This window comes from Limulus polyphemus, unplaced genomic scaffold, assembly GCF_000517525.1.
Source record: "Limulus polyphemus unplaced genomic scaffold, Limulus_polyphemus-2.1.2 Scaffold189, whole genome shotgun sequence".
NCBI classification, from domain to species: domain Eukaryota; kingdom Metazoa; phylum Arthropoda; class Merostomata; order Xiphosura; family Limulidae; genus Limulus; species Limulus polyphemus.
In genome coordinates this window covers 76,144-89,307 of record NW_013665799.1, presented here as the reverse complement: position 1 = coordinate 89,307, position 13,164 = coordinate 76,144, and positions in this window count along the sequence as shown.

Sequence of the window (13,164 nt, the reverse complement as noted above, 5' to 3'; positions counted from 1 at the left end):
AAGAAATATATAAACAGAGACAACAAGACATGAGAAGGTCCTATGTGACACACACAATACGATATTGTCTTATATATATATATATATATATATATACATTTCCTTTTATATTAAGAAATTAAAACATACATAATATTAAAATTTGAAATATAAATTAGATTTTGATACCAATGTTATTGATATATAGTAATAATAAAGTTACTTATTAAACTTTTAAAAATAAATTGCTAAAGGACCATGACATGCGTAGTTAGACCCAGCCATTGCAAAAGGGTTAATTTATCAGCAAATTCCACTAATTACCCAGCTCTACTTGCAAAGAATCTTTATTCAGTCTCTACACCACACAAAATAAGAGTCACAGGAGATTTAACCTGAGAACTAACATCCAGGCAGTAGTACAATGGGGGGGGGGGGACCATCTGGAGGGGTGAACTGTATGTGGTGGATTCATCCAGTCCAAAACTAGGCAGCATCGGGAACTTTTCTTCCAGTCCTCAGAATGAGGAGAGTACTCATCATCTATACCAACAGAACACCACCACCCTACTCTCAACTGAGTGCAATCAGTCACACTCAGGAAGAAGCCTCCATGGTCCACCACCCCAGCAGCTAAGAACTGGTAAGTGGCAAGGACTGGGAGAGAGAGAGGTACAAGGTGGTGAAGAGTCCAGAGGAATACAACACCATAAGACAATGCAATGGGTAACCATGAAAACCCTATTTTTAAAAACAGGCCTGTCCCTGTGTATTCAACTAGGACTGGAGGGATGGCAGCAATCCTGACACTGATTTACTCATGACTGTTCACGAGAAGGTACAGTCTGGTGTGGGCTTTATTTATGAAGCAAGATACCATGAGGCAACCTCCAGCAGTCTTGTGGAACATCCCATTTCTTAGTGAGCATTTCAGATCTGTACAGCCATATGTTATGGATTTACATTTAAGTATACTTGGACAGGCACCACTCATCACAGAGCAGGATCCATGAAAGGAGAAAGGGCCACTGGAAGGGAAAGAAATAAAAGAAAGAATTTACCCTTCCAGAGACCAAATGATGTATGGAGAATAACCAGATGAAGAGGTGATGGCCAAATGATGCAGGCAGTGGAACATAAATCTGCGAGACATGGTACACATGCCAGTCTGCACAATTTCTTCTAAAGGACTACAAAAGTGGGCAGCCAGGAAAAAAGGTGAGATGACATATCTGGTGGGAGGAGACTTGGAAAATGCAATGAGAATCTTTGGATAACAATGCATAAGCAAAACAAATAAGCTGGTGAATCCATCCAGTAAAAGTTATGGGAGAAAGATTATAGATAGAGAAAGTGTTCCATGGTATATAATGATGGAAACGGGATCCACAGAAGGAAGCAGCGTGGGCAACAAAACACAGAACACATACTGGACAAAGAAGGCAATCAAGATCACAACAGAAATACAAATGAGAGATGGAGGAGAGGGAAATAGGAGTGAAGGTGATGTCCCTTTTATGTGCCACTGATGTCTTAGGGTAAAAACTATGACCTGAATAAAAGAGAACATAGGTATGGTGATAGAAGATACAAGAGACATCGATAGCAAAGATATTTGTCCTACATCACCACATATGAAGAGGAGTAAGAAATAAATCTTACAGGATAGAAAGAGTGGAAAGAAAAAAATGTGATGGGAGAGGGAGAAATGAAAGGTATTAGACAAGGCCACCCTATATCCTGCAACGATGGAAATTGATAAACTGTTGTCGAAGAAAGTAAGGAAATCTGAAAGGTGGGAAACACTAAGTCAGGAAGGTGAGAAACCATGTTTCAAAGACCATCTCCAGAAAATGCACAATTTCCTTTGGTAAACATTTAAAAAAGTTGGATATGCTGATTCCAAATCTGAATGATGCCCCTTTGGCATCCTTGAGCATTTCAAAATATTCAAGATGGCAGCAAAGATGACTGCCAAAACATGTATTTGCCCATATCTCAGCTTCTACTTGCAATATCACAATAAAATATGTGTCTATACCTATGTTTTTGATAATTCTGATTTCACCTTTGCATTTTGAATTGCTCTTTGATCAATGCTTTACCAATACAGCAGCCCTCATGGCAGTAAATGCTTATTATACCGCTACCTTGCGAGATAGAGACTATTTATATTTTGTTACTTTTCATTTATTTATCTTTCCTTCTATCATTTAGTTAAACTATAAATTCTTAGTTATATCAAAAGTGCTAACTTACCTTCTAGCAAGAGCAAATGGAATTTAAGTATGTATTATGAAACTGACACAAGCTTCCCCTAATGATGATATACATGATAAAGATATTAACATTGTGAAGGATTATGTAAATTAGCTAGTCACATGAGCTGTAACCTTGTGGTCTAAACACTGAGTAAAAACCCTTGCTATATCTTAAATAAGTTAGAATGATTTATTGCTGATTGTGGCTCAATATTGTTATTGATCTTGAAAATGGTTTAAATTTGGATTTTTTGGGGGTGGGGGGTTGATTTTTATGTTGTATTGTATATTAACATTTATATCAAGTCCTTGCCAGACATGGCTTTACTAAGTGTTTTTTTTTTTTTGTGAGTGATAAAACTTGTATTTGAATTGTTTGAGTTATATTTTGGATTTCTGTTATTGTTGCAGTTTAATAAATTGTTTTTTGTTCAACCCTGGTTGTAGTGACCTTTTGTTTAGTCTGTTACAACCTCAGCTCATGATTAACATTTTCAAGGATAAGCGACATGCAAATGCAATGTAGACATATCCTAAACATATATGTAGTTAGCAGGGGCCAAAATGTCTGGGTTTGCATCCCAATTTACAAATTAAAACAACTGCAGTTGTGAATCACTTTCCTCTTAACTTAGCATAATGTGCAAACCATTTCTTTCTCTTGTATGTTGTCTTCGAGACTTCCAAAAACCCAGTGAAAGTTCCATAACGTTTCAGTTTGATATATCAAAACCAATGTTCATTTCTCAGAAATTCCTGCCAAATGGCACACTTTGTCATGTGCATATCTCATACATGTACACGTTCTATTAGTCTATGAATGATGTTCTAAATGTGCCTGTAGGCACCCACTGTCAGGCCAACTAGACTAGACTATGTACATACAGTACGTGCACTGCACATTTAGCATCGAGCCAGTTACAAACTCTCTTTCAATACAAGCTCGATCCCAAGGTCTGACCACGTAATCTTGGAACATGTATATAGTTTTAATACTATAACTTTTAAGACAGTACATGTATCTTCACAAAATTTGGCAGACTTTTAGTAAATACTGCATACAAAAAATTAGTTTTGCAATGAAGTATTTTTATTTATGACTTGTCCTTGAATATATCCAGTCCGAGTACAAAATGACTTTCATGTTAAGATTAAAAATACTTTCTTCATCTCAAAATCTCAAATGTCATTTAGGTATCTCTAAAACCTCCAAAGTACATTTCAAATATTTTATCTTCAGTAAAATTTTATATTTTATTTGTTATTTACTCTACACTAACTCTATTCGAGGTTGGTAAATTTGACCAACCTCGTACTCACCAAAAAAGAAAAAATCTAAATTAATCTAAATCATCCTTTTCTTTCTAGAATGACTTCAATTTGTAACATGAAACTACATTTGTTTATCATAAGTAGCTTTGAACTCCTAACAGTATTCATCTATTTATACATAAATGTTATTGTTTTATTGCCCTTTGAATCGTGTAATTACTAGCACTACTCACACCATTATAAGTTGTAAATCACTTGGGGAACATGCGGCTCACATTACACCATCAGATTACATTACCCACAAGCTACTCTGAGCTGCTTGCATGTGTGCCTCATGAAAAATTATTATATTTAACTAATCTAACCTAAAGACTTTTCTATTTTTACATTTTAGTTACTTTTATAATAATAAATAAAAAACTCACATGAAAAACAAGAAATAAAGTAGTGATCTGGACCTTCTTTTGTTTCGCTGTCTACCGTTTATGACACTTAACCCTACATTTCCATACTAATAGTACTACTACACTAAATAATTTTTTACTTAATTGAATAATGCACCAAAGAATAGAGAAAAAGCAGACAATGACCCATAACTATCACAATTTTTCTGACTTTCTAACTGCGACAAGAGCCATTACAGATTCAAGCTAGTTCATGTGTTTTCCATGGAAATGTAGCTTGTATTGAATGAGAAAGTAACATTTTACTGTACAAAAAAACAATGTAATATAATATGTCATTTGATAGATGAAAAGCTTGGCTTTCTATTGGTTAAAAATAATACAGTATTTACCATAAGAGAGAAAAATTTACAAATCTTGGTACAGAGGATGACAGGTGGGTGTGGTAAGAGGGGTCTGATTATCTATTTGATGGCTCTGTCACAAACAAAACTGTTATTCTTTACCTATGCAATGACAACATTATAACAAGTAATTTACATTAAATTTCATACTTCTTGAAGAGGTGGTAATAAATTAGAGAAGAGGGAATACCTAAAGAAAAATAATTTACATTTCTCACACTAGGGGAAATTCGGGATCTTTTTTTTAATATTGCCTTACAAAATTAAGAACTTAAAACTTATATACTATTAAAATATGGATTATTAGCTTTGATTTTATGCTATACTAATTGGTATAACATGAACAAACAAAATGTACTTTAATTAAATTTTGAATATAACTCACTCAAAATCTCACGACACAAACAGTAAAGGATGCCTGTGGTGTGAGGGGTAATTACTGCTGAAAAGTCACTAGACATTTTCTTCATCCAAGGAGAGCCAAGGAAACCAGAATGTGAAGAGAATGATGAGGTCTCACCAATAAAAACGACAGAAATAAACTAGATTAATTTGAAAAATGATTTGTAACAATGTTGTTCAGTTGCAATATCTTCAAGTCACTTCTTTCTCTGGTTAATCAATTGTTGTATTATTTTATGACAGCTGAGGTGATTGGTATTTCTTGCAGTTTTGAAGTTTTACTTTATATACTAGGAACTATTTTAAACCTGAAATGTCATGTATGGTACAATTAAATATTAGGGTTTGAAGTTGAATAAAAATGTTATTAGAATAAAAACATAACATTTACCTATCTCTTTCATTAGTGGATGTCTTTACAAAGAGTTAATAAGATTTTTAGTGCTGGATTTAGTTGTCATAATGTGTTAAAATGATGAACGTTAAAAAAATGCTAAGCAATACTTTCTAATTGTTATCAAATTCAATATTGATTAGCAATTTCTGCTAATCAAATCCAACAAACTATTTTGTCCCCTGATTTAGATACACTAATTTCATCCACACTTAGTTTTATGTTCCCAGTTAGTGGAACATTCACTTAACTACTTCCTGCTCCACCTGAAATACTTTAGGTGATTTGATATGGGTGTATAAATGATTGACCTTGTTCAACAGCCAGGTGTAGTATGTAGCAAATCAGTTGTTTTTATACTTGTAGTGTTTTTTGCAAATGTAGCAAAAGCATTGCAATTGCAATAATAATTGGACCACATTAATGAAACTGATGAGGAGCTAGAAAATGAAGAAACTACAGAGTAATATATACAATGTATTTGTGTTAGTTAGTGGTAAGCTTTTAGTGATAGGTGTATTTCATGAATTTCCTCGTGGTTAAGATACTATTTACATTACAAAACTGTTGCAATGTGTATTGTCTTGATTGATAAGATAATTTGATAACAGGTCATATAATAGAAGATATCTTATAGTATATGTAGTATAGTTTTATTTAGTTAGAAGATACGTATATGAAGAAGCTAGTTATCACTAAGTACTGGGTAATTTCCATGCTTTGTTCTGACATTGGAGGTCATGATTGCTACTGGCTTTTCAACTGATAACTTAACAAAAGTCTTTGTCAATATGTCATACTCTCATCCAAACCCAGTTAGATAAAGATTTGGGAGATCTTCATTTAATGCTACCATCCATATACATATTGGAAAATAAGCTCTCTTGGCATTCTAAGCAATGGTTTCTGATGTGGGTGGAAAAGACTTTAGTTTTGTACTAGCCTTCATTGTTTTGATGGAAATTTCCTTAACCAGGTGTCATAGCATAGATCAGACATGGTGATATGAGTTGGCTTACTTCTATAGAATGCAACTACACATGAAAATGCTTCTCTAATGACCTCATTCATGTCTGCATTTGGATCTCCAAAATGATCTAATTTGTAGCCTTCTGACAGTACTTTGATAACAGTTGTTTTTCCTATTCCCCACATGTGTGCAGTTGAATCACACCCAAATAATGGCATGAGCAGCCAAAAGATACTTTGCACTCTGCAAGTGTTTATATGCAGTTAGCCCAATGTCTGTGACTGTATGCTATGCTGGACTGGTTTTATGAGAAGCATACAAGTGAGATTGTTGGTCAGGTAAGGATGCAAAAAGTAATCAATGGTCAAAATACATGGTGATGATACTCACAGATCAGTTTGACCTTTTTACAAAAGAATCTCAGTAAGATTAAACCTTAAACATACTACTGCAAAATGTTGCCAAATAATATGACAGCCTTTAATATTTAAAGACAGTGTTTTCATCAAATTGCTAAACATTCAAGAAAACCATACACTACATGTTTATGCAATAATGCTAATGACATCATTGGAACATGTGGTTATTTCAGGTTAATTAACAGGAGGTGATGCTGTTTATTATACAAACATCAATTAAATGATAAGAGCCTATCTAAGTTAATTCATTTATGTAATGTATAACCTCAACTGTTTAACAAGTAAAGACTATACCAAACACAGATTTTATTTAACATGAATTACAGGCCTACTTAGCCTAAATGTAGACCTCCTACAGGAAAATATTATGTGATTTCACTTTCAAGCCTACAGTTATATTGGAATTCAATATAATTATCTTACAATCTGCTGCTGATAATATAATTAATCATAAAATAAATCCATTAATTTTATGCAAAAATGCTTAACCAAAATGGCTTAAAATAAGATTTTTCAGCCACCTTGGCAACTATATTGGATTGATGATCATTCCAGGAACAAAATAATAGTAAACTTGAAAACATGGCATTCAAAAATCTAAGTGTAGATACACACATTTGGTTGTGATATTTCAAGCAGAAGCAGAGATGTGGTCAAATTTGTGTTTTGGCAGCCATCTTGAATATCTCTAAATGCTTAAGCACATCAAAGAGGCATCATCCAAATTTGGAATCAGTACATCCAAATCATACAATAACCATCAAAAAAACATTTGCTTAACACTACTTTTATGTTTAAGGTAAAATTGGGCTCTGGCAGCTGGACTACAGCCTTTCCATCCCAGGTATATCATCCTAGTAACCCTTTTATGAACCATTTCTACCAATTCAATGTTCTTCCTAAAGGTATGGAACCCAAGACTGAGCACAATACTCCAAAATGAGGCCTATCTTATACATTAAAGTTATAACCTCTATAGATTTATATTCAATAGATACCACTAGCAACAACATAGTGCTTGGATGGCTTACCAGATTGACCATCATGGCCATAATTTATGCACAACAGAATCTTATGGTGATTTTATAACACTATCATTTTGGGATTATAAATCCATAATTTGCTAAGCTAATGGCTGAATCCTTTTTCTTGGAACAGACATCATTCTTATGATTCACAAAGAATGTTATATTTATCAGAACCTTTACACTTAAAAAGCAATTCTCACCATCTTAAAAACTCCATTACAAATGGCATAGTATGTAATATTACTTAACAATAATTGATTATGATAACCCACATGTGTTTGCATTTATTATAATTAAAAGGCATCTGCAATTTATTTGCCAAACTAACCAAACAATCTAAATTATTTACAAGATTATCTGGAGGATGTTAGGATAAAGGACTTGATTCATTGTGCTACATTCTGAAGATAACAGGGGGAAAAAATGACAAAATTTAAAATATGGAAAATAAACTAGGCTCCAGCTAAGTTTTATTTTTCTAACTGAATGATTGACTTATGGAATGAATTACTACATAGTACTAGTGAAGACTAGCATCTTAAAAAGGAATTTTGAGATGGGGAATTTTTAACATCCTGAAAAGTAAGAGGTGGGTTTAAATATTTATTTTTCTCAAGATTAGGTATACAAAAGCAGTCTATGGACCAAATTGCCACTTGATTTCTGATGTTATAAGTTAATGAAATTCCTCACCTTCTATAAATCTTCTACTGTATTTTTATATTTGTTAATTTAAACTCAAGGTACTTGTATCTCATTTTCTCCTCTATGTCATTAATAAAGCAATTAAGTTTAAGCTTCCCTGTTATTCTTCACTCATTTTTATTAACAATAACATGCTTCAATCCCTTGAATTTAATGAAGTTGAACTTTTAAAACATTCCCAAATTTTTCACATATCACCTTTCAACTCATTGTCCCAAATACTAGTGATAAATCTTGTCTCATGGCCTTAAAATTGGGCTTTTTGAAAATTAGGAACTACAATTTTATTTATATTCATCTTAATGCAGAAAATGAAATGATACACAGTTATCATTTTTCTTTAAGTTTAACCCTGAAACACCAGCATGAGGTCACTATGACTATGAGTTGGTCCCTATACCACCTGGTGTAAATGAATGAAAATTTAATACTGGAATTCTAGGGTTAAATGTTCCCCCCTCACACACACACACTTCAACTCTTATGACCACATCCTCATTAGTGGTTGACAATAAACTAGAAAATAACATCCTTTCTAGTCAGTTTTCTTTATGATTTACCTTGATATATTGAAAACCATCCAGTAGCTTTTGCTGTATATATAAAACAAGAATATCTGCTCAAATTTTGTAAAAACAATAATCCTCCCTTCAACAATATGTGAATTTTAACTTACCTTGAAAAACACTACAAACTTTATCCAAACCTGAACCAAAACATAAATTGATGGAAGGTGTTAAATTTGACACCAAAGTTGAAGAACATTAAGGTATACTGAGAAATTATGATGGAAACATAATAATATCTTGTGAAACATATCTGAAATATTTATCTTTGACAGTCTTGAGCCAGCTGCAAATAATACAACTTGAAGTATATCACCTATTTCAACAAGAAATTCTTTATCATGACTAAGATGCAAGTACCATGATTTTACATACTTTTCGGATATCTTCTGAACAAGGATTCTAATCTCTTCCATGTAATCTCCAGAACCACTACATACATTTGTGCACTCTGGATAGAGTTCTTTCTTTTTCTCAAAATTGATTACCGAGGGCTTTGTATTCAAGCACTGAGTAGTTTCAGGAAAATGATTTGTCACTCGTTTTTGAAAATCCACAGATCCTATTCTTTCAATCATATCCACAATATACCCATTCTCAAATGTAATACTTCTTCCACTACTTAACATTCTCTGCCGCTCTGACATAGACAGATCATGTATAGCAAGATACCTAGTTTCATATCTCAAAAGAAGTTGTCGAATAATTATAGTTGTACCATAAAAGGATAAAAAACCACAAAGTGCTATTCCATAGACTGAGCCCAACCTATCCACCATTGGCATTAGTACTGCAATGCTTACGCACATAATTGCTGCTTTGCGTTTGGTATACATTATACAAAAGCATAAAGTATGTCTTGAAGTTAAATGGCCCTACCAGTACCAATACCATAACTGCTAGTGCTACACTTTATAACTGAAAATAAAATGGATCCAGTTTACACATAATACTTGTAACTTCCACTTCTACTAATTTTATGAACAGTAGTAATAGTGACTAATAATTTACATGGGTGTCAACGAATTTTTTGAATTTTTCGAAATTACTTCCTGGTCAAATTGTTCAAGCTTCCATCATTACTTGTATCCTTAGTCTGTTTTCTTGACAATCCAGCATAGCAGCCATCTGTTGAAAAGTACGGAGTACTAAAATAAATAAATATTTATGATTAATTTTTACCTTCAACTTCAATATATTTTTACTGTAATTGAGAAGTAGAAAAAACAAACAAACAAGTAAGCTGCTGCAAAGTGTAGAATTTAATGTAATTTATGTTTATAACTATCACAGAGATCTGTACATCAGTGATTTTATATACAGTTTCATATTTTCATGTGACCTAGTCGCAATACGATAAAAACTTTCGGCAACTGATAGACTTCAGACTATGATACCAAATTTTAATTTGAGTTTAGTTTAAAACAAAAAAGACCGCCTTTAGAGCAATGTTAAAAAAAAAGAAAATTTCAATTATTGCCTGACGTTTCGTTTTTAGAAGGATTAAATGATCAAAAATTAGACTATGTTTTCAGTCAGTCATACACTATGATTCACTAACAGTTGTAGCCTTTGACAAAAATGTGAAAATCAAGATTTTTTCTCCTTTTAATCAAAACGCTTGTGTTGCTTTATCATTAGGTCCACTGGAGAAGTATATTGGTATTCAATGAGCAAGTCCTATAATTAGGGTTGTGAAGTTTTCAACAATGGCAAGCTCTCAAAACAAACCACTGATCCTTAAACTATCAATGTTAAGCACTAAAGCTCTGTTTTGAAGCTATAGCAACAGTTAACATTCTGATTACACAACATAACACTGTGGTACAGGCTTATACAATGTATTAATTACCCTATTGGTTGATATGCAAAGTTTTGCAAAACTATCTGTCGACTTGTGCTGCCCTCTATCGGTGAATATTTTCGCTTGCCACTAGTCTTGCTATTCCCATTGAGTACTGCATACTAACATGCAAATTATCTTGCAGCAATCCTCCACTAATAAGGTGTGACACTACCCCTATCGTAACTAGCGCTCTCTCTAATCTTGCACTTCGATAATGGTCATAACTAATCAAAGCAAATCACACCAGGAGTGGGTAGGACGGTTAAGAAATGTGATAGGATGTGATTATCTATCGGAAATACATTTTCAATTTAGGAAAATGTTAACTTCCGATACGATGCCTTACTTCCCCCTTACAAAAAAGCTACAATCCCACATTGAATTGCTGGAGGACCGGTGAGAAGATGATCCCCCTTTAGGAAGCACTCAAAGGAAGACCACGGGGTGTGATAAGGAATTAAAAACAATGCACCAGTGGGAGACCAGACCACTTCTGAGCCAGATATACTCTCTGCCCTTTAGTAATGCGTCGCCAAAATATAATGGGTGGGAACTTGGAGAGGTCACAAAAAATACAGAAATAATGGGGCATCTTGGTATAGAGTGGCTAGGGCGAAACATACCATAACTGGGGGTTCGACCTCAACCAACACCCAGCAGTATCTGGAATTGTACATCAGGTCCACAGTAGAAAGAGGGTCCTCTACATTTCACCTGAAAAACGAGTATTGGGAGGGATTATGAGCTCCCATACCAAGAACTCGTCTTGGCATGTACACATCTCCAACCCAACCAACACCAAATCCACCGGGAACCGACACGGTAGATGGTAAGAAGGAGAAGAGCCCAGGTGAGTGTTTCTCTCTGGTCCAAACCAGATGGCAATGGGAATTTATTTCGTCCAGTCCGCGGTAGGAGTAGAGTACCCAGCCTTACACATGCGGGAAGTCATGTGTCTCGTCCAGCTACAACCAACACCAGATCCACCAGGAACTGAGATCCAGCGGATTGTACGAAGATGAACCACAAGTTGGGGATATACCTCCAGTCCAAAACCTGGCGGCATTGGGAACTTATCCATAAAACAACAACGAGTAATAGCCGAGTAATAGGCCTTTGGCATCAACTATTGCAGTTGTAACAGAGGAGGATGGATTCACAAGGTTTTGCATGGAGCACTGGAAGGTGAATGATAATGCCTTCACACTTCGGAGGATTAACTCTATACTCTACTTTGATTGCTTCATCTGGATCCAAACGGTTTTCTCCTTTGGATCTGAAGAGTGTATAGTGGACAAGTACAAGTCAACAAAGCAAAGAGAGAGAGAGAGAAAAGCCTTTACTGTGGGAAATGGGTTGTGACAATTTGTTGTGTTGCCATTTGGATTAAGTAATTTGCCTGCTACATTTGAATGAATAATAGAATGTTTTCTATATGAACTATTTTGGAATGTCGTACTCATCTATGTAGATGACGTAATCACACATGAGAAGACATTTGATAATGCTTGCGATTGGCTAAGAAACGTACTAGATCAATTGAGGCAAGAGAACCTTAAGCTGAATTCCAAGAGATGTGAATTGTTCTTTAAACAGGTGTTTCCTAGGACACATATTCTGTGAAAGGAAGTGTCTATAGACACATTTCAGATTCAGTCCTTTTGAAATTCGCCAACGCCAAAGAACTTGCTTGAGATAAGAGGATTTCTTAGATTGTGCTTTACTATCATCGATTTGTAAAATCATTCTCTAACATAGTTCGTTCTCTACACAAAGTATTGGAAAGAAAAACGAATCAAGTTCATTGAGCTGCTATTTGTGATCAAGTATTAAACAAACTTAAAAAAGAATTAGTCACTACCCTTTTATCAGCATATACAACCCTTAAAGATTCATTCATATTAGATACATATTATTTTGCAGTGAGAGTAGTGTTATCACAAGTACAACACAAGAAAGAACATTGCAATGAATGCTGCAGAAAAGAGGTATTGTATAGCTTGATAAAGCTAGTGAGTGTTGTTTGAGCCCTAAGTTATTTCTACCATTACTTTAATAGATAAAAGTTTGCACTCCAAACGTTTATGCAGCATTAAAATAGCTGATGAATTTTCACAATCCAGAAGGCCATACAGCAAGATAGCTCCAGAAACTTAAGGAATAGAACTTATATTGTCGTGCATCACTCTAAATAGAAACATGAAAATGCTAATGCATTATCCATCCTGATGACCCTGCATTAATGAAGAATGAACACCATAAAAGGTGGAAAGCATAAGTTAGTAAAGTCAATAAAAGTAAAACATATCAGAATAAATAGAGTCCAAGATAGGACACTTATGAGTAATGATGAAACACTTATGTGGTCCAATACTTAAAGGAAGGATGTTCAGGTAAAATATAAAAGTATAAACTATTTATTGCAGAATATTGCAGAATGACCCTAATGGCAAAGAAATGCTCATAACAGTCTAATGATGAAGGTGTACCAAGCACATTATGATTCCTTATGCC